General features: G+C 44.1%; 56 non-coding genes across 56 annotated transcripts; all 56 read right to left on the bottom strand.

Moving 5' to 3' along the window:
• Positions 1-131: 131 nt before the first annotated feature.
• LOC134289152 (5S ribosomal RNA) lies at positions 132-250 on the bottom strand. Its single transcript, XR_009998322.1, has one exon. It is a non-coding gene; the product is annotated as a 5S ribosomal RNA (ribosomal RNA).
• A 201-nt stretch (positions 251-451) lies between these two features.
• Positions 452-570, bottom strand: LOC134289151 (5S ribosomal RNA). Its single transcript, XR_009998321.1, has one exon. It is a non-coding gene; the product is annotated as a 5S ribosomal RNA (ribosomal RNA).
• Positions 571-770: 200 nt separating this feature from the next.
• On the bottom strand, positions 771-889 carry LOC134289150 (5S ribosomal RNA). The gene has a single exon (XR_009998320.1). It is a non-coding gene; the product is annotated as a 5S ribosomal RNA (ribosomal RNA).
• Positions 890-1,088: 199 nt separating this feature from the next.
• LOC134289149 (5S ribosomal RNA) lies at positions 1,089-1,207 on the bottom strand. Its single transcript, XR_009998319.1, has one exon. It is a non-coding gene; the product is annotated as a 5S ribosomal RNA (ribosomal RNA).
• A 201-nt stretch (positions 1,208-1,408) lies between these two features.
• Positions 1,409-1,527, bottom strand: LOC134289148 (5S ribosomal RNA). Its single transcript, XR_009998318.1, has one exon. It is a non-coding gene; the product is annotated as a 5S ribosomal RNA (ribosomal RNA).
• Positions 1,528-1,728: 201 nt separating this feature from the next.
• On the bottom strand, positions 1,729-1,847 carry LOC134289147 (5S ribosomal RNA). The gene has a single exon (XR_009998317.1). It is a non-coding gene; the product is annotated as a 5S ribosomal RNA (ribosomal RNA).
• Positions 1,848-2,047: 200 nt separating this feature from the next.
• Positions 2,048-2,166, bottom strand: LOC134289146 (5S ribosomal RNA). Its single transcript, XR_009998316.1, has one exon. It is a non-coding gene; the product is annotated as a 5S ribosomal RNA (ribosomal RNA).
• Positions 2,167-2,364: 198 nt separating this feature from the next.
• LOC134289145 (5S ribosomal RNA) lies at positions 2,365-2,483 on the bottom strand. The gene has a single exon (XR_009998315.1). It is a non-coding gene; the product is annotated as a 5S ribosomal RNA (ribosomal RNA).
• A 199-nt stretch (positions 2,484-2,682) lies between these two features.
• Positions 2,683-2,801, bottom strand: LOC134289144 (5S ribosomal RNA). The gene has a single exon (XR_009998314.1). It is a non-coding gene; the product is annotated as a 5S ribosomal RNA (ribosomal RNA).
• A 201-nt stretch (positions 2,802-3,002) lies between these two features.
• LOC134289142 (5S ribosomal RNA) lies at positions 3,003-3,121 on the bottom strand. The gene has a single exon (XR_009998312.1). It is a non-coding gene; the product is annotated as a 5S ribosomal RNA (ribosomal RNA).
• Positions 3,122-3,321: 200 nt separating this feature from the next.
• LOC134289141 (5S ribosomal RNA) lies at positions 3,322-3,440 on the bottom strand. The gene has a single exon (XR_009998311.1). It is a non-coding gene; the product is annotated as a 5S ribosomal RNA (ribosomal RNA).
• Positions 3,441-3,641: 201 nt separating this feature from the next.
• LOC134289140 (5S ribosomal RNA) lies at positions 3,642-3,760 on the bottom strand. Its single transcript, XR_009998310.1, has one exon. It is a non-coding gene; the product is annotated as a 5S ribosomal RNA (ribosomal RNA).
• A 201-nt stretch (positions 3,761-3,961) lies between these two features.
• On the bottom strand, positions 3,962-4,080 carry LOC134289139 (5S ribosomal RNA). The gene has a single exon (XR_009998309.1). It is a non-coding gene; the product is annotated as a 5S ribosomal RNA (ribosomal RNA).
• A 201-nt stretch (positions 4,081-4,281) lies between these two features.
• LOC134289138 (5S ribosomal RNA) lies at positions 4,282-4,400 on the bottom strand. The gene has a single exon (XR_009998308.1). It is a non-coding gene; the product is annotated as a 5S ribosomal RNA (ribosomal RNA).
• A 198-nt stretch (positions 4,401-4,598) lies between these two features.
• On the bottom strand, positions 4,599-4,717 carry LOC134289137 (5S ribosomal RNA). Its single transcript, XR_009998307.1, has one exon. It is a non-coding gene; the product is annotated as a 5S ribosomal RNA (ribosomal RNA).
• A 199-nt stretch (positions 4,718-4,916) lies between these two features.
• LOC134289136 (5S ribosomal RNA) lies at positions 4,917-5,035 on the bottom strand. The gene has a single exon (XR_009998306.1). It is a non-coding gene; the product is annotated as a 5S ribosomal RNA (ribosomal RNA).
• A 201-nt stretch (positions 5,036-5,236) lies between these two features.
• On the bottom strand, positions 5,237-5,355 carry LOC134289135 (5S ribosomal RNA). The gene has a single exon (XR_009998305.1). It is a non-coding gene; the product is annotated as a 5S ribosomal RNA (ribosomal RNA).
• Positions 5,356-5,555: 200 nt separating this feature from the next.
• LOC134289134 (5S ribosomal RNA) lies at positions 5,556-5,674 on the bottom strand. The gene has a single exon (XR_009998304.1). It is a non-coding gene; the product is annotated as a 5S ribosomal RNA (ribosomal RNA).
• A 201-nt stretch (positions 5,675-5,875) lies between these two features.
• Positions 5,876-5,994, bottom strand: LOC134289133 (5S ribosomal RNA). Its single transcript, XR_009998303.1, has one exon. It is a non-coding gene; the product is annotated as a 5S ribosomal RNA (ribosomal RNA).
• A 199-nt stretch (positions 5,995-6,193) lies between these two features.
• LOC134289131 (5S ribosomal RNA) lies at positions 6,194-6,312 on the bottom strand. The gene has a single exon (XR_009998301.1). It is a non-coding gene; the product is annotated as a 5S ribosomal RNA (ribosomal RNA).
• A 199-nt stretch (positions 6,313-6,511) lies between these two features.
• Positions 6,512-6,630, bottom strand: LOC134289130 (5S ribosomal RNA). Its single transcript, XR_009998300.1, has one exon. It is a non-coding gene; the product is annotated as a 5S ribosomal RNA (ribosomal RNA).
• Positions 6,631-6,831: 201 nt separating this feature from the next.
• On the bottom strand, positions 6,832-6,950 carry LOC134289129 (5S ribosomal RNA). Its single transcript, XR_009998299.1, has one exon. It is a non-coding gene; the product is annotated as a 5S ribosomal RNA (ribosomal RNA).
• Positions 6,951-7,150: 200 nt separating this feature from the next.
• LOC134289128 (5S ribosomal RNA) lies at positions 7,151-7,269 on the bottom strand. Its single transcript, XR_009998298.1, has one exon. It is a non-coding gene; the product is annotated as a 5S ribosomal RNA (ribosomal RNA).
• Positions 7,270-7,469: 200 nt separating this feature from the next.
• On the bottom strand, positions 7,470-7,588 carry LOC134289127 (5S ribosomal RNA). Its single transcript, XR_009998297.1, has one exon. It is a non-coding gene; the product is annotated as a 5S ribosomal RNA (ribosomal RNA).
• Positions 7,589-7,789: 201 nt separating this feature from the next.
• On the bottom strand, positions 7,790-7,908 carry LOC134289126 (5S ribosomal RNA). The gene has a single exon (XR_009998296.1). It is a non-coding gene; the product is annotated as a 5S ribosomal RNA (ribosomal RNA).
• A 201-nt stretch (positions 7,909-8,109) lies between these two features.
• On the bottom strand, positions 8,110-8,228 carry LOC134289125 (5S ribosomal RNA). Its single transcript, XR_009998295.1, has one exon. It is a non-coding gene; the product is annotated as a 5S ribosomal RNA (ribosomal RNA).
• Positions 8,229-8,428: 200 nt separating this feature from the next.
• Positions 8,429-8,547, bottom strand: LOC134289124 (5S ribosomal RNA). The gene has a single exon (XR_009998294.1). It is a non-coding gene; the product is annotated as a 5S ribosomal RNA (ribosomal RNA).
• A 201-nt stretch (positions 8,548-8,748) lies between these two features.
• On the bottom strand, positions 8,749-8,867 carry LOC134289123 (5S ribosomal RNA). The gene has a single exon (XR_009998293.1). It is a non-coding gene; the product is annotated as a 5S ribosomal RNA (ribosomal RNA).
• A 199-nt stretch (positions 8,868-9,066) lies between these two features.
• LOC134289122 (5S ribosomal RNA) lies at positions 9,067-9,185 on the bottom strand. Its single transcript, XR_009998292.1, has one exon. It is a non-coding gene; the product is annotated as a 5S ribosomal RNA (ribosomal RNA).
• Positions 9,186-9,384: 199 nt separating this feature from the next.
• On the bottom strand, positions 9,385-9,503 carry LOC134289120 (5S ribosomal RNA). Its single transcript, XR_009998290.1, has one exon. It is a non-coding gene; the product is annotated as a 5S ribosomal RNA (ribosomal RNA).
• Positions 9,504-9,703: 200 nt separating this feature from the next.
• On the bottom strand, positions 9,704-9,822 carry LOC134289119 (5S ribosomal RNA). Its single transcript, XR_009998289.1, has one exon. It is a non-coding gene; the product is annotated as a 5S ribosomal RNA (ribosomal RNA).
• A 199-nt stretch (positions 9,823-10,021) lies between these two features.
• Positions 10,022-10,140, bottom strand: LOC134289118 (5S ribosomal RNA). The gene has a single exon (XR_009998288.1). It is a non-coding gene; the product is annotated as a 5S ribosomal RNA (ribosomal RNA).
• Positions 10,141-10,342: 202 nt separating this feature from the next.
• On the bottom strand, positions 10,343-10,461 carry LOC134289116 (5S ribosomal RNA). Its single transcript, XR_009998287.1, has one exon. It is a non-coding gene; the product is annotated as a 5S ribosomal RNA (ribosomal RNA).
• A 200-nt stretch (positions 10,462-10,661) lies between these two features.
• On the bottom strand, positions 10,662-10,780 carry LOC134289115 (5S ribosomal RNA). The gene has a single exon (XR_009998286.1). It is a non-coding gene; the product is annotated as a 5S ribosomal RNA (ribosomal RNA).
• A 200-nt stretch (positions 10,781-10,980) lies between these two features.
• Positions 10,981-11,099, bottom strand: LOC134289114 (5S ribosomal RNA). The gene has a single exon (XR_009998285.1). It is a non-coding gene; the product is annotated as a 5S ribosomal RNA (ribosomal RNA).
• Positions 11,100-11,300: 201 nt separating this feature from the next.
• LOC134289308 (5S ribosomal RNA) lies at positions 11,301-11,417 on the bottom strand. Its single transcript, XR_009998468.1, has one exon. It is a non-coding gene; the product is annotated as a 5S ribosomal RNA (ribosomal RNA).
• Positions 11,418-11,615: 198 nt separating this feature from the next.
• Positions 11,616-11,734, bottom strand: LOC134289113 (5S ribosomal RNA). Its single transcript, XR_009998284.1, has one exon. It is a non-coding gene; the product is annotated as a 5S ribosomal RNA (ribosomal RNA).
• Positions 11,735-11,933: 199 nt separating this feature from the next.
• LOC134289112 (5S ribosomal RNA) lies at positions 11,934-12,052 on the bottom strand. The gene has a single exon (XR_009998283.1). It is a non-coding gene; the product is annotated as a 5S ribosomal RNA (ribosomal RNA).
• A 201-nt stretch (positions 12,053-12,253) lies between these two features.
• Positions 12,254-12,372, bottom strand: LOC134289111 (5S ribosomal RNA). The gene has a single exon (XR_009998282.1). It is a non-coding gene; the product is annotated as a 5S ribosomal RNA (ribosomal RNA).
• Positions 12,373-12,571: 199 nt separating this feature from the next.
• LOC134289110 (5S ribosomal RNA) lies at positions 12,572-12,690 on the bottom strand. Its single transcript, XR_009998281.1, has one exon. It is a non-coding gene; the product is annotated as a 5S ribosomal RNA (ribosomal RNA).
• Positions 12,691-12,891: 201 nt separating this feature from the next.
• On the bottom strand, positions 12,892-13,010 carry LOC134289108 (5S ribosomal RNA). Its single transcript, XR_009998279.1, has one exon. It is a non-coding gene; the product is annotated as a 5S ribosomal RNA (ribosomal RNA).
• Positions 13,011-13,209: 199 nt separating this feature from the next.
• On the bottom strand, positions 13,210-13,328 carry LOC134289107 (5S ribosomal RNA). The gene has a single exon (XR_009998278.1). It is a non-coding gene; the product is annotated as a 5S ribosomal RNA (ribosomal RNA).
• Positions 13,329-13,528: 200 nt separating this feature from the next.
• On the bottom strand, positions 13,529-13,647 carry LOC134289106 (5S ribosomal RNA). Its single transcript, XR_009998277.1, has one exon. It is a non-coding gene; the product is annotated as a 5S ribosomal RNA (ribosomal RNA).
• Positions 13,648-13,846: 199 nt separating this feature from the next.
• LOC134289105 (5S ribosomal RNA) lies at positions 13,847-13,965 on the bottom strand. Its single transcript, XR_009998276.1, has one exon. It is a non-coding gene; the product is annotated as a 5S ribosomal RNA (ribosomal RNA).
• Positions 13,966-14,166: 201 nt separating this feature from the next.
• On the bottom strand, positions 14,167-14,285 carry LOC134289104 (5S ribosomal RNA). Its single transcript, XR_009998275.1, has one exon. It is a non-coding gene; the product is annotated as a 5S ribosomal RNA (ribosomal RNA).
• A 200-nt stretch (positions 14,286-14,485) lies between these two features.
• LOC134289338 (5S ribosomal RNA) lies at positions 14,486-14,604 on the bottom strand. Its single transcript, XR_009998501.1, has one exon. It is a non-coding gene; the product is annotated as a 5S ribosomal RNA (ribosomal RNA).
• Positions 14,605-14,804: 200 nt separating this feature from the next.
• LOC134289337 (5S ribosomal RNA) lies at positions 14,805-14,923 on the bottom strand. Its single transcript, XR_009998500.1, has one exon. It is a non-coding gene; the product is annotated as a 5S ribosomal RNA (ribosomal RNA).
• Positions 14,924-15,124: 201 nt separating this feature from the next.
• LOC134289336 (5S ribosomal RNA) lies at positions 15,125-15,243 on the bottom strand. The gene has a single exon (XR_009998499.1). It is a non-coding gene; the product is annotated as a 5S ribosomal RNA (ribosomal RNA).
• A 200-nt stretch (positions 15,244-15,443) lies between these two features.
• On the bottom strand, positions 15,444-15,562 carry LOC134289335 (5S ribosomal RNA). Its single transcript, XR_009998498.1, has one exon. It is a non-coding gene; the product is annotated as a 5S ribosomal RNA (ribosomal RNA).
• Positions 15,563-15,761: 199 nt separating this feature from the next.
• LOC134289334 (5S ribosomal RNA) lies at positions 15,762-15,880 on the bottom strand. Its single transcript, XR_009998497.1, has one exon. It is a non-coding gene; the product is annotated as a 5S ribosomal RNA (ribosomal RNA).
• A 201-nt stretch (positions 15,881-16,081) lies between these two features.
• On the bottom strand, positions 16,082-16,200 carry LOC134289332 (5S ribosomal RNA). The gene has a single exon (XR_009998495.1). It is a non-coding gene; the product is annotated as a 5S ribosomal RNA (ribosomal RNA).
• Positions 16,201-16,401: 201 nt separating this feature from the next.
• Positions 16,402-16,520, bottom strand: LOC134289331 (5S ribosomal RNA). Its single transcript, XR_009998494.1, has one exon. It is a non-coding gene; the product is annotated as a 5S ribosomal RNA (ribosomal RNA).
• A 199-nt stretch (positions 16,521-16,719) lies between these two features.
• LOC134289330 (5S ribosomal RNA) lies at positions 16,720-16,838 on the bottom strand. The gene has a single exon (XR_009998493.1). It is a non-coding gene; the product is annotated as a 5S ribosomal RNA (ribosomal RNA).
• Positions 16,839-17,038: 200 nt separating this feature from the next.
• On the bottom strand, positions 17,039-17,157 carry LOC134289329 (5S ribosomal RNA). The gene has a single exon (XR_009998492.1). It is a non-coding gene; the product is annotated as a 5S ribosomal RNA (ribosomal RNA).
• Positions 17,158-17,357: 200 nt separating this feature from the next.
• Positions 17,358-17,476, bottom strand: LOC134289328 (5S ribosomal RNA). Its single transcript, XR_009998491.1, has one exon. It is a non-coding gene; the product is annotated as a 5S ribosomal RNA (ribosomal RNA).
• A 201-nt stretch (positions 17,477-17,677) lies between these two features.
• LOC134289327 (5S ribosomal RNA) lies at positions 17,678-17,796 on the bottom strand. The gene has a single exon (XR_009998490.1). It is a non-coding gene; the product is annotated as a 5S ribosomal RNA (ribosomal RNA).
• Between the last annotated feature and the right edge of the window lie 132 nt (positions 17,797-17,928).

Raw genomic sequence — 17,928 nt, 5'->3', positions numbered from 1 at the left:
ATTGAATGTTTGAAGGGCAAAAAACGTCATTTAGAGGCATTTTTCGAAGAAAGAGCACATGTGATGATTGATTCAAAATGCCGTCCTGGGTTCGAATCCAGCTCCGGCGCAATAAAAAAAAAATGCAAAAAGGCCAACGACACGCGACGTTCCCAAGCGGTCACCCATCTAAGTACTAATCGCGCCCGATGTTGCTTAACTTCAGTGATCGGACGAGAACTGGTGTTTTCAACATGGTATGATCGTTGACAATGTCGGGTGGGTTAGAAGAGGATTTTGTTCCGACTAGAGGCCAAAATGGACGAAATGCAATTACGATGATTGAATGTTTGAAGGGCAAAAAACGTCATTTAGAGGCATTTTTCGAAGAAAGACCATATGTGATGATTGATTCAAAATGCCGTCCTGGGTTCGAATCCAGCTCTGGCGCAATAAAAAAAAAATGCAAAAAGGCCAACGACACGCGACGTTCCCAAGCGGTCACCCATCTAAGTACTAATCGCGCCCGATGTTGCTTAACTTCAGTGATCGGACGAGAACTGGTGTTTTCAACATGGTATGATCGTTGACAATGTCGGGTGGGTTAGAAGAGGATTTTGTTCCGACTAGAGGCCAAAATGGACGAAATGCAATTACGATGATTGAATGTTTGAAGGGCAAAAAACGTCATTTAGAGGCATTTTTCGAAGAAAGACCATATGTGATGATTGATTCAAAATGCCGTCCTGGGTTCGAATCCAGCTCTGGCGCAATAAAAAAAAATGCAAAAAGGCCAACGACACGCGACGTTCCCAAGCGGTCACCCATCTAAGTACTAATCGCGCCCGATGTTGCTTAACTTCAGTGATCGGACGAGAACTGGTGTTTTCAACATGGTATGATCGTTGACAATGTCGGGTGGGTTAGAAGAGGATTTTGTTCCGACTAGAGGCCAAAATGGACGAAATGCAATTACGATGATTGAATGTTTGAAGGGCAAAAAACGTCATTTAGAGCCATTTTTCGAAGAAAGAGCACATGTGATGATTGATTCAAAATGCCGTCCTGGGTTCGAATCCAGCTCCGGCGCAATAAAAAAAATGCAAAAAGGCCAACGACACGCGACGTTCCCAAGCGGTCACCCATCTAAGTACTAATCGCGCCCGATGTTGCTTAACTTCAGTGATCGGACGAGAACTGGTGTTTTCAACATGGTATGATCGTTGACAATGTCGGGTGGGTTAGAAGAGGATTTTATTCCGACTAGAGGCCAAAATGGACGAAATGCAATTACGATGATTGAATGTTTGAAGGGCAAAAAACGTCATTTAGAGCCATTTTTCGAAGAAAGAGCACATGTGATGATTGATTCAAAATGCCGTCCTGGGTTCGAATCCAGCTCCGGCGCAATAAAAAAAAAATGCAAAAAGGCCAACGACACGCGACGTTCCCAAGCGGTCACCCATCTAAGTACTAATCGCGCCCGATGTTGCTTAACTTCAGTGATCGGACGAGAACTGGTGTTTTCAACATGGTATGATCGTTGACAATGTCGGGTGGGTTAGAAGAGGATTTTGTTCCGACTAGAGGCCAAAATGGACGAAATGCAATTACGATGATTGAATGTTTGAAGGGCAAAAAACGTCATTTAGAGGCATTTTTCGAAGAAAGACCATATGTGATGATTGATTCAAAATGCCGTCCTGGGTTCGAATCCAGCTCTGGCGCAATAAAAAAAAAATGCAAAAAGGCCAACGACACGCGACGTTCCCAAGCGGTCACCCATCTAAGTACTAATCGCGCCCGATGTTGCTTAACTTCAGTGATCGGACGAGAACTGGTGTTTTCAACATGGTATGATCGTTGACAATGTCGGGTGGGTTAGAAGAGGATTTTGTTCCGACTAGAGGCCAAAATGGACGAAATGCAATTACGATGATTGAATGTTTGAAGGGCAAAAAACGTCATTTAGAGGCATTTTTCGAAGAAAGAGCACATGTGATGATTGATTCAAAATGCCGTCCTGGGTTCGAATCCAGCTCCGGCGCAATAAAAAAAAATGCAAAAAGGCCAACGACACGCGACGTTCCCAAGCGGTCACCCATCTAAGTACTAATCGCGCCCGATGTTGCTTAACTTCAGTGATCGGACGAGAACTGGTGTTTTCAACATGGTATGATCGTTGACAATGTCGGGTGGGTTAGAAGAGGATTTTATTCCGACTAGAGGCCAAAATGGACGAAATGCAATTACGATGATTGAATGTTTGAAGGGCAAAAAACGTCATTTAGAGCCATTTTTCGAAGAAAGAGCACATGTGATGATTGATTCAAAATGCCGTCCTGGGTTCGAATCCAGCTCCGGCGCAATAAAAAAATGCAAAAAGGCCAACGACACGCGACGTTCCCAAGCGGTCACCCATCTAAGTACTAATCGCGCCCGATGTTGCTTAACTTCAGTGATCGGACGAGAACTGGTGTTTTCAACATGGTATGATCGTTGACAATGTCGGGTGGGTTAGAAGAGGATTTTGTTCCGACTAGAGGCCAAAATGGACGAAATGCAATTACGATGATTGAATGTTTGAAGGGCAAAAAACGTCATTTAGAGGCATTTTTCGAAGAAAGAGCACATGTGATGATTGATTCAAAATGCCGTCCTGGGTTCGAATCCAGCTCCGGCGCAATAAAAAAAATGCAAAAAGGCCAACGACACGCGACGTTCCCAAGCGGTCACCCATCTAAGTACTAATCGCGCCCGATGTTGCTTAACTTCAGTGATCGGACGAGAACTGGTGTTTTCAACATGGTATGATCGTTGACAATGTCGGGTGGGTCAGAAGAGGATTTTGTTCCGACTAGAGGCCAAAATGGGCAATATGTAATTACGATGATTGAATGTTTGAATGGCAAAAAACGTCATTTAGAGGCATTTTTCGAAGAAAGAGCACATGTGATGATTGATTCAAAATGCCGTCCTGGGTTCGAATCCAGCTCCGGCGCAATAAAAAAAAAATGCAAAAAGGCCAACGACACGCGACGTTCCCAAGCGGTCACCCATCTAAGTACTAATCGCGCCCGATGTTGCTTAACTTCAGTGATCGGACGAGAACTGGTGTTTTCAACATGGTATGATCGTTGACAATGTCGGGTGGGTTAGAAGAGGATTTTATTCCGACTAGAGGCCAAAATGGACGAAATGCAATTACGATGATTGAATGTTTGAATGGCAAAAAACGTCATTTAGAGCCATTTTTCGAAGAAAGAGCACATGTGATGTTTGATTCAAAATGCCGTCCTGGGTTCGAATCCAGCTCCGGCGCAATAAAAAAAAATGCAAAAAGGCCAACGACACGCGACGTTCCCAAGCGGTCACCCATCTAAGTACTAATCGCGCCCGATGTTGCTTAACTTCAGTGATCGGACGAGAACTGGTGTTTTCAACATGGTATGATCGTTGACAATGTCGGGTGGGTCAGAAGAGGATTTTGTTCCGACTAGAGGCCAAAATGGGCAATATGCAATTACGATGATTGAATGTTTGAATGGCAAAAAACGTCATTTAGAGGCATTTTTCGAAGAAAGAGCACATGTGATGTTTGATTCAAAATGCCGTCCTGGGTTCGAATCCAGCTCCGGCGCAATAAAAAAAAAATGCAAAAAGGCCAACGACACGCGACGTTCCCAAGCGGTCACCCATCTAAGTACTAATCGCGCCCGATGTTGCTTAACTTCAGTGATCGGACGAGAACTGGTGTTTTCAACATGGTATGATCGTTGACAATGTCGGGTGGGTTAGAAGAGGATTTTATTCCGACTAGAGGCCAAAATGGACGAAATGCAATTACGATGATTGAATGTTTGAATGGCAAAAAACGTCATTTAGAGGCATTTTTCGAAGAAAGACCATATGTGATGATTGATTCAAAATGCCGTCCTGGGTTCGAATCCAGCTCTGGCGCAATAAAAAAAAAATGCAAAAAGGCCAACGACACGCGACGTTCCCAAGCGGTCACCCATCTAAGTACTAATCGCGCCCGATGTTGCTTAACTTCAGTGATCGGACGAGAACTGGTGTTTTCAACATGGTATGATCGTTGACAATGTCGGGTGGGTTAGAAGAGGATTTTGTTCCGACTAGAGGCCAAAATGGACGAAATGCAATTACGATGATTGAATGTTTGAAGGGCAAAAAACGTCATTTAGAGGCATTTTTCGAAGAAAGAGCACATGTGATGATTGATTCAAAATGCCGTCCTGGGTTCGAATCCAGCTCCGGCGCAATAAAAAAAAAATGCAAAAAGGCCAACGACACGCGACGTTCCCAAGCGGTCACCCATCTAAGTACTAATCGCGCCCGATGTTGCTTAACTTCAGTGATCGGACGAGAACTGGTGTTTTCAACATGGTATGATCGTTGACAATGTCGGGTGGGTTAGAAGAGGATTTTATTCCGACTAGAGGCCAAAATGGACGAAATGCAATTACGATGATTGAATGTTTGAAGGGCAAAAAACGTCATTTAGAGCCATTTTTCGAAGAAAGAGCACATGTGATGATTGATTCAAAATGCCGTCCTGGGTTCGAATCCAGCTCCGGCGCAATAAAAAAATGCAAAAAGGCCAACGACACGCGACGTTCCCAAGCGGTCACCCATCTAAGTACTAATCGCGCCCGATGTTGCTTAACTTCAGTGATCGGACGAGAACTGGTGTTTTCAACATGGTATGATCGTTGACAATGTCGGGTGGGTTAGAAGAGGATTTTGTTCCGACTAGAGGCCAAAATGGACGAAATGCAATTACGATGATTGAATGTTTGAAGGGCAAAAAACGTCATTTAGAGGCATTTTTCGAAGAAAGAGCACATGTGATGATTGATTCAAAATGCCGTCCTGGGTTCGAATCCAGCTCCGGCGCAATAAAAAAAATGCAAAAAGGCCAACGACACGCGACGTTCCCAAGCGGTCACCCATCTAAGTACTAATCGCGCCCGATGTTGCTTAACTTCAGTGATCGGACGAGAACTGGTGTTTTCAACATGGTATGATCGTTGACAATGTCGGGTGGGTCAGAAGAGGATTTTGTTCCGACTAGAGGCCAAAATGGGCAATATGTAATTACGATGATTGAATGTTTGAATGGCAAAAAACGTCATTTAGAGGCATTTTTCGAAGAAAGAGCACATGTGATGATTGATTCAAAATGCCGTCCTGGGTTCGAATCCAGCTCCGGCGCAATAAAAAAAAAATGCAAAAAGGCCAACGACACGCGACGTTCCCAAGCGGTCACCCATCTAAGTACTAATCGCGCCCGATGTTGCTTAACTTCAGTGATCGGACGAGAACTGGTGTTTTCAACATGGTATGATCGTTGACAATGTCGGGTGGGTTAGAAGAGGATTTTATTCCGACTAGAGGCCAAAATGGACGAAATGCAATTACGATGATTGAATGTTTGAATGGCAAAAAACGTCATTTAGAGCCATTTTTCGAAGAAAGAGCACATGTGATGTTTGATTCAAAATGCCGTCCTGGGTTCGAATCCAGCTCCGGCGCAATAAAAAAAAATGCAAAAAGGCCAACGACACGCGACGTTCCCAAGCGGTCACCCATCTAAGTACTAATCGCGCCCGATGTTGCTTAACTTCAGTGATCGGACGAGAACTGGTGTTTTCAACATGGTATGATCGTTGACAATGTCGGGTGGGTCAGAAGAGGATTTTGTTCCGACTAGAGGCCAAAATGGGCAATATGCAATTACGATGATTGAATGTTTGAATGGCAAAAAACGTCATTTAGAGGCATTTTTCGAAGAAAGAGCACATGTGATGTTTGATTCAAAATGCCGTCCTGGGTTCGAATCCAGCTCCGGCGCAATAAAAAAAAAATGCAAAAAGGCCAACGACACGCGACGTTCCCAAGCGGTCACCCATCTAAGTACTAATCGCGCCCGATGTTGCTTAACTTCAGTGATCGGACGAGAACTGGTGTTTTCAACATGGTATGATCGTTGACAATGTCGGGTGGGTTAGAAGAGGATTTTATTCCGACTAGAGGCCAAAATGGACGAAATGCAATTACGATGATTGAATGTTTGAATGGCAAAAAACGTCATTTAGAGGCATTTTTCGAAGAAAGAGCATATGTGATGATTGATTCAAAATGCCGTCCTGGGTTCGAATCCAGCTCCGGCGCAATAAAAAAAATGCAAAAAGGCCAACGACACGCGACGTTCCCAAGCGGTCACCCATCTAAGTACTAATCGCGCCCGATGTTGCTTAACTTCAGTGATCGGACGAGAACTGGTGTTTTCAACATGGTATGATCGTTGACAATGTCGGGTGGGTTAGAAGAGGATTTTATTCCGACTAGAGGCCAAAATGGACGAAATGCAATTACGATGATTGAATGTTTGAAGGGCAAAAAACGTCATTTAGAGCCATTTTTCGAAGAAAGAGCACATGTGATGATTGATTCAAAATGCCGTCCTGGGTTCGAATCCAGCTCCGGCGCAATAAAAAAAATGCAAAAAGGCCAACGACACGCGACGTTCCCAAGCGGTCACCCATCTAAGTACTAATCGCGCCCGATGTTGCTTAACTTCAGTGATCGGACGAGAACTGGTGTTTTCAACATGGTATGATCGTTGACAATGTCGGGTGGGTTAGAAGAGGATTTTGTTCCGACTAGAGGCCAAAATGGACGAAATGCAATTACGATGATTGAATGTTTGAAGGGCAAAAAACGTCATTTAGAGGCATTTTTCGAAGAAAGACCATATGTGATGATTGATTCAAAATGCCGTCCTGGGTTCGAATCCAGCTCTGGCGCAATAAAAAAAAAATGCAAAAAGGCCAACGACACGCGACGTTCCCAAGCGGTCACCCATCTAAGTACTAATCGCGCCCGATGTTGCTTAACTTCAGTGATCGGACGAGAACTGGTGTTTTCAACATGGTATGATCGTTGACAATGTCGGGTGGGTTAGAAGAGGATTTTGTTCCGACTAGAGGCCAAAATGGACGAAATGCAATTACGATGATTGAATGTTTGAAGGGCAAAAAACGTCATTTAGAGGCATTTTTCGAAGAAAGAGCACATGTGATGATTGATTCAAAATGCCGTCCTGGGTTCGAATCCAGCTCCGGCGCAATAAAAAAAAATGCAAAAAGGCCAACGACACGCGACGTTCCCAAGCGGTCACCCATCTAAGTACTAATCGCGCCCGATGTTGCTTAACTTCAGTGATCGGACGAGAACTGGTGTTTTCAACATGGTATGATCGTTGACAATGTCGGGTGGGTTAGAAGAGGATTTTGTTCCGACTAGAGGCCAAAATGGACGAAATGCAATTACGATGATTCAATGTTTGAAGGGCAAAAAACGTCATTTAGAGCCATTTTTCGAAGAAAGAGCACATGTGATGATTGATTCAAAATGCCGTCCTGAGATCGAATCCAGCTCCGGCGCAATAAAAAAAAATGCAAAAAGGCCAACGACACGCGACGTTCCCAAGCGGTCACCCATCTAAGTACTAATCGCGCCCGATGTTGCTTAACTTCAGTGATCGGACGAGAACTGGTGTTTTCAACATGGTATGATCGTTGACAATGTCGGGTGGGTCAGAAGAGGATTTTGTTCCGACTAGAGGCCAAAATGGACGAAATGCAATTACGATGATTGAATGTTTGAAGGGCAAAAAACGTCATTTAGAGGCATTTTTCGAAGAAAGACCATATGTGATGATTGATTCAAAATGCCGTCCTGAGTTCGAATCCAGCTCCGGCGCAATAAAAAAAAAATGCAAAAAGGCCAACGACACGCGACGTTCCCAAGCGGTCACCCATCTAAGTACTAATCGCGCCCGATGTTGCTTAACTTCAGTGATCGGACGAGAACTGGTGTTTTCAACATGGTATGATCGTTGACAATGTCGGGTGGGTTAGAAGAGGATTTTATTCCGACTAGAGGCCAAAATGGGCAATATGTAATTACGATGATTGAATGTTTGAAGGGCAAAAAACGTCATTTAGAGGCATTTTTCGAAGAAAGGACACATGTAATGATTGATTCAAAATGCCGTCCTGGGTTCGAATCCAGCTCCGGCGCAATAAAAAAAAAATGCAAAAAGGCCAACGACACGCGACGTTCCCAAGCGGTCACCCATCTAAGTACTAATCGCGCCCGATGTTGCTTAACTTCAGTGATCGGACGAGAACTGGTGTTTTCAACATGGTATGATCGTTGACAATGTCGGGTGGGTTAGAAGAGGATTTTGTTCCGACTAGAGGCCAAAATGGACGAAATGCAATTACGATGATTGAATGTTTGAAGGGCAAAAAACGTCATTTAGAGGCATTTTTCGAAGAAAGAGCACATGTGATGATTGATTCAAAATGCCGTTCTGAGTTCGAATCCAGCTCCGGCGCAATAAAAAAAAATGCAAAAAGGCCAACGACACGCGACGTTCCCAAGCGGTCACCCATCTAAGTACTAATCGCGCCCGATGTTGCTTAACTTCAGTGATCGGACGAGAACTGGTGTTTTCAACATGGTATGATCGTTGACAATGTCGGGTGGGTTAGAAGAGGATTTTGTTCCGACTAGAGGCCAAAATGGACGAAATGCAATTACGATGATTGAATGTTTGAAGGGCAAAAAACGTCATTTAGAGGCATTTTTCGAAGAAAGACCATATGTGATGATTGATTCAAAATGCCGTCCTGAGTTCGAATCCAGCTCCGGCGCAATAAAAAAAAAATGCAAAAAGGCCAACGACACGCGACGTTCCCAAGCGGTCACCCATCTAAGTACTAATCGCGCCCGATGTTGCTTAACTTCAGTGATCGGACGAGAACTGGTGTTTTCAACATGGTATGATCGTTGACAATGTCGGGTGGGTTAGAAGAGGATTTTATTCCGACTAGAGGCCAAAATGGACGAAATGCAATTACGATGATTGAATGTTTGAATGGCAAAAAACGTCATTTAGAGGCATTTTTCGAAGAAAGAGCATATGTGATGATTGATTCAAAATGCCGTCCTGGGTTCGAATCCAGCTCCGGCGCAATAAAAAAAATGCAAAAAGGCCAACGACACGCGACGTTCCCAAGCGGTCACCCATCTAAGTACTAATCGCGCCCGATGTTGCTTAACTTCAGTGATCGGACGAGAACTGGTGTTTTCAACATGGTATGATCGTTGACAATGTCGGGTGGGTCAGAAGAGGATTTTGTTCCGACTAGAGGCCAAAATGGGCAATATGTAATTACGATGATTGAATGTTTGAATGGCAAAAAACGTCATTTAGAGGCATTTTTCGAAGAAAGAGCACATGTGATGTTTGATTCAAAATGCCGTCCTGGGTTCGAATCCAGCTCCGGCGCAATAAAAAAAATGCAAAAAGGCCAACGACACGCGACGTTCCCAAGCGGTCACCCATCTAAGTACTAATCGCGCCCGATGTTGCTTAACTTCAGTGATCGGACGAGAACTGGTGTTTTCAACATGGTATGATCGTTGACAATGTCGGGTGGGTTAGAAGAGGATTTTATTCCGACTAGAGGCCAAAATGGACGAAATGCAATTACGATGATTGAATGTTTGAAGGGCAAAAAACGTCATTTAGAGCCATTTTTCGAAGAAAGAGCACATGTGATGATTGATTCAAAATGCCGTCCTGGGTTCGAATCCAGCTCCGGCGCAATAAAAAAAAATGCAAAAAGGCCAACGACACGCGACGTTCCCAAGCGGTCACCCATCTAAGTACTAATCGCGCCCGATGTTGCTTAACTTCAGTGATCGGACGAGAACTGGTGTTTTCAACATGGTATGATCGTTGACAATGTCGGGTGGGTTAGAAGAGGATTTTATTCCGACTAGAGGCCAAAATGGACGAAATGCAATTACGATGATTGAATGTTTGAAGGGCAAAAAACGTCATTTAGAGCCATTTTTCGAAGAAAGAGCACATGTGATGATTGATTCAAAATGCCGTCCTGGGTTCGAATCCAGCTCCGGCGCAATAAAAAAAATGCAAAAAGGCCAACGACACGCGACGTTCCCAAGCGGTCACCCATCTAAGTACTAATCGCGCCCGATGTTGCTTAACTTCAGTGATCGGACGAGAACTGGTGTTTTCAACATGGTATGATCGTTGACAATGTCGGGTGGGTTAGAAGAGGATTTTGTTCCGACTAGAGGCCAAAATGGACGAAATGCAATTACGATGATTGAATGTTTGAAGGGCAAAAAACGTCATTTAGAGGCATTTTTCGAAGAAAGACCATATGTGATGATTGATTCAAAATGCCGTCCTGGGTTCGAATCCAGCTCTGGCGCAATAAAAAAAAAAATGCAAAAAGGCCAACGACACGCGACGTTCCCAAGCGGTCACCCATCTAAGTACTAATCGCGCCCGATGTTGCTTAACTTCAGTGATCGGACGAGAACTGGTGTTTTCAACATGGTATGATCGTTGACAATGTCGGGTGGGTTAGAAGAGGATTTTGTTCCGACTAGAGGCCAAAATGGACGAAATGCAATTACGATGATTGAATGTTTGAAGGGCAAAAAACGTCATTTAGAGGCATTTTTCGAAGAAAGAGCACATGTGATGATTGATTCAAAATGCCGTCCTGGGTTCGAATCCAGCTCTGGCGCAATAAAAAAAAATGCAAAAAGGCCAACGACACGCGACGTTCCCAAGCGGTCACCCATCTAAGTACTAATCGCGCCCGATGTTGCTTAACTTCAGTGATCGGACGAGAACTGGTGTTTTCAACATGGTATGATCGTTGACAATGTCGGGTGGGTCAGAAGAGGATTTTGTTCCGACTAGAGGCCAAAATGGACGAAATGCAATTACGATGATTGAATGTTTGAAGGGCAAAAAACGTCATTTAGAGGCATTTTTCGAAGAAAGACCATATGTGATGATTGATTCAAAAAGCCGTCCTGGGTTCGAATCCAGCTCTGGCGCAATAAAAAAAAATGCAAAAAGGCCAACGACACGCGACGTTCCCAAGCGGTCACCCATCTAAGTACTAATCGCGCCCGATGTTGCTTAACTTCAGTGATCGGACGAGAACTGGTGTTTTCAACATGGTATGATCGTTGACAATGTCGGGTGGGTTAGAAGAGGATTTTGTTCCGACTAGAGGCCAAAATGGACGAAATGCAATTACGATGATTGAATGTTTGAAGGGCAAAAAACGTCATTTAGAGGCATTTTTCGAAGAAAGAGCACATGTGATGATTGATTCAAAATGCCGTCCTGGGTTCGAATCCAGCTCCGGCGCAATAAAAAAAAAATGCAAAAAGGCCAACGACACGCGACGTTCCCAAGCGGTCACCCATCTAAGTACTAATCGCGCCCGATGTTGCTTAACTTCAGTGATCGGACGAACTGGTGTTTTCAACATGGTATGATCGTTGACAATGTCGGGTGGGTTAGAAGAGGATTTTATTCCGACTAGAGGCCAAAATGGACGAAATGCAATTACGATGATTGAATGTTTGAAGGGCAAAAAACGTCATTTAGAGCCATTTTTCGAAGAAAGAGCACATGTGATGATTGATTCAAAATGCCGTCCTGGGTTCGAATCCAGCTCCGGCGCAATAAAAAAATGCAAAAAGGCCAACGACACGCGACGTTCCCAAGCGGTCACCCATCTAAGTACTAATCGCGCCCGATGTTGCTTAACTTCAGTGATCGGACGAGAACTGGTGTTTTCAACATGGTATGATCGTTGACAATGTCGGGTGGGTTAGAAGAGGATTTTGTTCCGACTAGAGGCCAAAATGGACGAAATGCAATTACGATGATTGAATGTTTGAAGGGCAAAAAACGTCATTTAGAGGCATTTTTCGAAGAAAGAGCACATGTGATGATTGATTCAAAATGCCGTCCTGGGTTCGAATCCAGCTCCGGCGCAATAAAAAAAATGCAAAAAGGCCAACGACACGCGACGTTCCCAAGCGGTCACCCATCTAAGTACTAATCGCGCCCGATGTTGCTTAACTTCAGTGATCGGACGAGAACTGGTGTTTTCAACATGGTATGATCGTTGACAATGTCGGGTGGGTCAGAAGAGGATTTTGTTCCGACTAGAGGCCAAAATGGGCAATATGTAATTACGATGATTGAATGTTTGAATGGCAAAAAACGTCATTTAGAGGCATTTTTCGAAGAAAGAGCACATGTGATGATTGATTCAAAATGCCGTCCTGGGTTCGAATCCAGCTCCGGCGCAATAAAAAAAAAATGCAAAAAGGCCAACGACACGCGACGTTCCCAAGCGGTCACCCATCTAAGTACTAATCGCGCCCGATGTTGCTTAACTTCAGTGATCGGACGAGAACTGGTGTTTTCAACATGGTATGATCGTTGACAATGTCGGGTGGGTTAGAAGAGGATTTTATTCCGACTAGAGGCCAAAATGGACGAAATGCAATTACGATGATTGAATGTTTGAATGGCAAAAAACGTCATTTAGAGCCATTTTTCGAAGAAAGAGCACATGTGATGTTTGATTCAAAATGCCGTCCTGGGTTCGAATCCAGCTCCGGCGCAATAAAAAAAATGCAAAAAGGCCAACGACACGCGACGTTCCCAAGCGGTCACCCATCTAAGTACTAATCGCGCCCGATGTTGCTTAACTTCAGTGATCGGACGAGAACTGGTGTTTTCAACATGGTATGATCGTTGACAATGTCGGGTGGGTCAGAAGAGGATTTTGTTCCGACTAGAGGCCAAAATGGGCAATATGCAATTACGATGATTGAATGTTTGAATGGCAAAAAACGTCATTTAGAGGCATTTTTCGAAGAAAGAGCACATGTGATGTTTGATTCAAAATGCCGTCCTGGGTTCGAATCCAGCTCCGGCGCAATAAAAAAAAAATGCAAAAAGGCCAACGACACGCGACGTTCCCAAGCGGTCACCCATCTAAGTACTAATCGCGCCCGATGTTGCTTAACTTCAGTGATCGGACGAGAACTGGTGTTTTCAACATGGTATGATCGTTGACAATGTCGGGTGGGTTAGAAGAGGATTTTATTCCGACTAGAGGCCAAAATGGACGAAATGCAATTACGATGATTGAATGTTTGAATGGCAAAAAACGTCATTTAGAGGCATTTTTCGAAGAAAGAGCATATGTGATGATTGATTCAAAATGCCGTCCTGGGTTCGAATCCAGCTCCGGCGCAATAAAAAAAATGCAAAAAGGCCAACGACACGCGACGTTCCCAAGCGGTCACCCATCTAAGTACTAATCGCGCCCGATGTTGCTTAACTTCAGTGATCGGACGAGAACTGGTGTTTTCAACATGGTATGATCGTTGACAATGTCGGGTGGGTTAGAAGAGGATTTTATTCCGACTAGAGGCCAAAATGGACGAAATGCAATTACGATGATTGAATGTTTGAAGGGCAAAAAACGTCATTTAGAGCCATTTTTCGAAGAAAGAGCACATGTGATGATTGATTCAAAATGCCGTCCTGGGTTCGAATCCAGCTCCGGCGCAATAAAAAAAAATGCAAAAAGGCCAACGACACGCGACGTTCCCAAGCGGTCACCCATCTAAGTACTAATCGCGCCCGATGTTGCTTAACTTCAGTGATCGGACGAGAACTGGTGTTTTCAACATGGTATGATCGTTGACAATGTCGGGTGGGTTAGAAGAGGATTTTATTCCGACTAGAGGCCAAAATGGACGAAATGCAATTACGATGATTGAATGTTTGAAGGGCAAAAAACGTCATTTAGAGCCATTTTTCGAAGAAAGAGCACATGTGATGATTGATTCAAAATGCCGTCCTGGGTTCGAATCCAGCTCCGGCGCAATAAAAAAAATGCAAAAAGGCCAACGACACGCGACGTTCCCAAGCGGTCACCCATCTAAGTACTAATCGCGCCCGATGTTGCTTAACTTCAGTGATCGGACGAGAACTGGTGTTTTCAACATGGTATGATCGTTGACAATGTCGGGTGGGTTAGAAGAGGATTTTGTTCCGACTAGAGGCCAAAATGGACGAAATGCAATTACGATGATTGAATGTTTGAAGGGCAAAAAACGTCATTTAGAGGCATTTTTCGAAGAAAGACCATATGTGATGATTGATTCAAAATGCCGTCCTGGGTTCGAATCCAGCTCTGGCGCAATAAAAAAAAAATGCAAAAAGGCCAACGACACGCGACGTTCCCAAGCGGTCACCCATCTAAGTACTAATCGCGCCCGATGTTGCTTAACTTCAGTGATCGGACGAGAACTGGTGTTTTCAACATGGTATGATCGTTGACAATGTCGGGTGGGTTAGAAGAGGATTTTGTTCCGACTAGAGGCCAAAATGGACGAAATGCAATTACGATGATTGAATGTTTGAAGGGCAAAAAACGTCATTTAGAGGCATTTTTCGAAGAAAGAGCACATGTGATGATTGATTCAAAATGCCGTCCTGGGTTCGAATCCAGCTCCGGCGCAATAAAAAAAAATGCAAAAAGGCCAACGACACGCGACGTTCCCAAGCGGTCACCCATCTAAGTACTAATCGCGCCCGATGTTGCTTAACTTCAGTGATCGGACGAGAACTGGTGTTTTCAACATGGTATGATCGTTGACAATGTCGGGTGGGTTAGAAGAGGATTTTGTTCCGACTAGAGGCCAAAATGGACGAAATGCAATTACGATGATTCAATGTTTGAAGGGCAAAAAACGTCATTTAGAGCCATTTTTCGAAGAAAGAGCACATGTGATGATTGATTCAAAATGCCGTCCTGAGATCGAATCCAGCTCCGGCGCAATAAAAAAAAATGCAAAAAGGCCAACGACACGCGACGTTCCCAAGCGGTCACCCATCTAAGTACTAATCGCGCCCGATGTTGCTTAACTTCAGTGATCGGACGAGAACTGGTGTTTTCAACATGGTATGATCGTTGACAATGTCGGGTGGGTCAGAAGAGGATTTTGTTCCGACTAGAGGCCAAAATGGACGAAATGCAATTACGATGATTGAATGTTTGAAGGGCAAAAAACGTCATTTAGAGGCATTTTTCGAAGAAAGACCATATGTGATGATTGATTCAAAATGCCGTCCTGAGTTCGAATCCAGCTCCGGCGCAATAAAAAAAAAATGCAAAAAGGCCAACGACACGCGACGTTCCCAAGCGGTCACCCATCTAAGTACTAATCGCGCCCGATGTTGCTTAACTTCAGTGATCGGACGAGAACTGGTGTTTTCAACATGGTATGATCGTTGACAATGTCGGGTGGGTTAGAAGAGGATTTTATTCCGACTAGAGGCCAAAATGGGCAATATGTAATTACGATGATTGAATGTTTGAAGGGCAAAAAACGTCATTTAGAGGCATTTTTCGAAGAAAGGACACATGTAATGATTGATTCAAAATGCCGTCCTGGGTTCGAATCCAGCTCCGGCGCAATAAAAAAAAATGCAAAAAGGCCAACGACACGCGACGTTCCCAAGCGGTCACCCATCTAAGTACTAATCGCGCCCGATGTTGCTTAACTTCAGTGATCGGACGAGAACTGGTGTTTTCAACATGGTATGATCGTTGACAATGTCGGGTGGGTTAGAAGAGGATTTTGTTCCGACTAGAGGCCAAAATGGACGAAATGCAATTACGATGATTGAATGTTTGAAGGGCAAAAAACGTCATTTAGAGGCATTTTTCGAAGAAAGAGCACATGTGATGATTGATTCAAAATGCCGTCCTGAGTTCGAATCCAGCTCCGGCGCAATAAAAAAAATGCAAAAAGGCCAACGACACGCGACGTTCCCAAGCGGTCACCCATCTAAGTACTAATCGCGCCCGATGTTGCTTAACTTCAGTGATCGGACGAGAACTGGTGTTTTCAACATGGTATGATCGTTGACAATGTCGGGTGGGTTAGAAGAGGATTTTGTTCCGACTAGAGGCCAAAATGGACGAAATGCAATTACGATGATTGAATGTTTGAAGGGCAAAAAACGTCATTTAGAGGCATTTTTCGAAGAAAGACCATATGTGATGATTGATTCAAAATGCCGTCCTGAGTTCGAATCCAGCTCCGGCGCAATAAAAAAAAAATGCAAAAAGGCCAACGACACGCGACGTTCCCAAGCGGTCACCCATCTAAGTACTAATCGCGCCCGATGTTGCTTAACTTCAGTGATCGGACGAGAACTGGTGTTTTCAACATGGTATGATCGTTGACAATGTCGGGTGGGTCAGAAGAGGATTTTGTTCCGACTAGAGGCCAAAATGGGCAATATGTAATTACGATGATTGAATGTTTGAATGGCAAAAAACGTCATTTAGAGGCATTTTTCGAAGAAAGAGCACATGTGATGTTTGATTCAAAATGCCGTCCTGGGTTCGAATCCAGCTCCGGCGCAATAAAAAAAAAATGCAAAAAGGCCAACGACACGCGACGTTCCCAAGCGGTCACCCATCTAAGTACTAATCGCGCCCGATGTTGCTTAACTTCAGTGATCGGACGAGAACTGGTGTTTTCAACATGGTATGATCGTTGACAATGTCGGGTGGGTTAGAAGAGGATTTTATTCCGACTAGAGGCCAAAATGGACGAAATGCAATTACGATGATTGAATGTTTGAATGGCAAAAAACGTCATTTAGAGGCATTTTTCGAAGAAAGAGCATATGTGATGATTGATTCAAAATGCCGTCCTGGGTTCGAATCCAGCTCCGGCGCAATAAAAAAAATGCAAAAAGGCCAACGACACGCGACGTTCCCAAGCGGTCACCCATCTAAGTACTAATCGCGCCCGATGTTGCTTAACTTCAGTGATCGGACGAGAACTGGTGTTTTCAACATGGTATGATCGTTGACAATGTCGGGTGGGTCAGAAGAGGATTTTGTTCCGACTAGAGGCCAAAATGGGCAATATGTAATTACGATGATTGAATGTTTGAATGGCAAAAAACGTCATTTAGAGGCATTTTTCGAAGAAAGAGCACATGTGATGTTTGATTCAAAATGCCGTCCTGGGTTCGAATCCAGCTCCGGCGCAATAAAAAAAAATGCAAAAAGGCCAACGACACGCGACGTTCCCAAGCGGTCACCCATCTAAGTACTAATCGCGCCCGATGTTGCTTAACTTCAGTGATCGGACGAGAACTGGTGTTTTCAACATGGTATGATCGTTGACAATGTCGGGTGGGTTAGAAGAGGATTTTATTCCGACTAGAGGCCAAAATGGACGAAATGCAATTACGATGATTGAATGTTTGAAGGGCAAAAAACGTCATTTAGAGCCATTTTTCGAAGAAAGAGCACATGTGATGATTGATTCAAAATGCCGTCCTGGGTTCGAATCCAGCTCCGGCGCAATAAAAAAAAATGCAAAAAGGCCAACGACACGCGACGTTCCCAAGCGGTCACCCATCTAAGTACTAATCGCGCCCGATGTTGCTTAACTTCAGTGATCGGACGAGAACTGGTGTTTTCAACATGGTATGATCGTTGACAATGTCGGGTGGGTTAGAAGAGGATTTTGTTCCGACTAGAGGCCAAAATGGACGAAATGCAATTACGATGATTGAATGTTTGAAGGGCAAAAAACGTCATTTAGAGGCATTTTTCGAAGAAAGACCATATGTGATGATTGATTCAAAATGCCGTCCTGGGTTCGAATCCAGCTCTGGCGCAATAAAAAAAAAATGCAAAAAGGCCAACGACACGCGACGTTCCCAAGCGGTCACCCATCTAAGTACTAATCGCGCCCGATGTTGCTTAACTTCAGTGATCGGACGAGAACTGGTGTTTTCAACATGGTATGATCGTTGACAATGTCGGGTGGGTTAGAAGAGGATTTTGTTCCGACTAGAGGCCAAAATGGACGAAATGCAATTACGATGATTGAATGTTTGAAGGGCAAAAAACGTCATTTAGAGGCATTTTTCGAAGAAAGAGCACATGT

This window comes from Aedes albopictus, chromosome 2 (genome assembly GCF_035046485.1).
Source record: "Aedes albopictus strain Foshan chromosome 2, AalbF5, whole genome shotgun sequence".
Classification (NCBI taxonomy): domain Eukaryota; kingdom Metazoa; phylum Arthropoda; class Insecta; order Diptera; family Culicidae; genus Aedes; species Aedes albopictus.
This window is presented reverse-complemented; position numbering and strand designations above follow the sequence as displayed.